Below are 1,715 nucleotides of genomic sequence, written 5' to 3' on the forward strand. Positions count from 1 at the left end.
CTGCTACTATTAAAAAGTTAAGTACTAAATGAATAAGAGAATTTGTCCTGAGGCATGTATGTATCACAATGAAGAACCCAATTTATATTTCCAATTAACACACAGATAAAGAATAATTCTATAAAATAAACAGAGGTAGTTCAAAGTAAATGGGTTTGTGTCTTGAATTCAAAGCAATTTTAGAAAATCTTTGTGATAGAAAAATGTAATACCACTGAGACTTTTGCCTTCAATGGTTTATTTTACCATGGGAAATTGTGGCGATGTAGAACAATGTCACTTAGAAAAACAACTAGAAATGTTTGATGTAATACACATTTCCAATAGATCCTCCTAAGTCCCAATAAAATATGTATAAAATATCCTTAAGCAAATAAATAATATTGAATCTATACAGTTGATTAATCAAATAGTTGGTCTGATTCAAGTATTTTTTCAGATGGCATCTTTACTAAAGAAGCTCATGAGAAACTATCATATTAAGGATATTCTACTGTAAACTAAGACATGAAATCTATTCAAATTTATAAAATATAAGCAAGCTCTAAATATCAATTTCTAGTGCTCGCTTTGGCAGCACATATACTAAAACTGGAACAACACACAGAAGATTAGCATGGCCCCTGCGCAAGGATGATATGCAAATTCATGAAGCGTTTTATATTAAAAATATATCAATTTCTAAAATATTTCAGAAGATGAACAAAAAAACCCCAGAAAAGTGACAAGCCAATTTTGATGAAAATATTTTGAGAGTGTAATTTTTAATTTTTCTAAAGGTTCTCCTCTTCTTTCTTGATTAAACAAGGAGAAGCATTCTATATCCATTGGCTTGGAAAAGAATGTGATTATAGGAACTGGAGCAAGATAGCACAGCCATCATGTTTACCTTGCAAGTGGCCAACCTGATTTTGCCTCCTGATTTCCATAGGATCCCCTAAATTTGCCAGACATAATTTCTGAGTTTAGAGAGGAGTAACCTCTAAGAACTCTGAGGCATAGTGAGAGAAAGAAAGAAAGAAAGAAAGAAAGAAAGAAAGAAAGAAAGAAAGAAAGAAAGAAAGAAAGAAAGAAAGAAAGAAAGAAAGAAAGAAAGAAAGAAAGAAAGAAAGAAAGAAAGAAAGAAAGAAAGAAAGAAAGAAAGAAAGAAAGAAAGAAAGAAAGAAAGAAAGAAAGAAGAAAGAAAGAGGAGAGAAAGAAAGAAAGAAAGAAAAAAGAAAGAAAGAAAGAAAGAGAAAGAGAGAAAGAGAGAATGAAAGAAAGAAAGAAAGAAAGAGAGAGAGAGAATGAAAGAAAGAGAGAGAAAGAAAAAGAAAGAGAGAAAGAGAAAGAAAGAAAGAGAAAGAGTAAGAGAGAGAAAGAAAGAAAGAAAGAAAGAAAGAGAAAGAAAGAAAGAAAGAGAGAGAAAGAAAGAGAAAAAAAGAAAGAAGAGAAAGAGAGAAAGAAAAGAAAGAAGAGAGAAAGAAAGAGTAAGAGAGAAAGAAAAGAAAGAAGAGAAAGAGAGAAAGAAAGAGAGAAAGAAAAGAGAAAGAAAAAGAAAGAAGAGAAAGAGAAAGAAAAGAAAGTAAGAAAGTAGAGAAAGAAAGAAAGAAGGAAAGAAAGAAAGAAAGAAAGAAAGAGAGAGAGAGAAAGAGAGAAAGAAAGAGAGAAAGAAAAGAGAAAGAAAAAGAAAGAAGAGAAGAAAGAAAGAAAGAAAGAAAAGAAAGAAAGAAAGA

The 1,715-nt window shown here is 30.6% G+C and overlaps 1 non-coding gene across 1 annotated transcript; it reads left to right on the forward strand.

The window, feature by feature from the left end:
• The first annotated feature begins 561 nt into the window (after positions 1 to 561).
• Positions 562 to 668, forward strand: LOC125995388 (U6 spliceosomal RNA). The gene has a single exon (XR_007490925.1). It is a non-coding gene; the product is annotated as a U6 spliceosomal RNA (small nuclear RNA).
• The last annotated feature ends 1,047 nt before the right edge of the window (positions 669 to 1,715 follow it).

Source organism: Suncus etruscus, chromosome 17, assembly GCF_024139225.1.
Source record: "Suncus etruscus isolate mSunEtr1 chromosome 17, mSunEtr1.pri.cur, whole genome shotgun sequence".
NCBI classification, from domain to species: Eukaryota; Metazoa; Chordata; class Mammalia; order Eulipotyphla; family Soricidae; genus Suncus; species Suncus etruscus.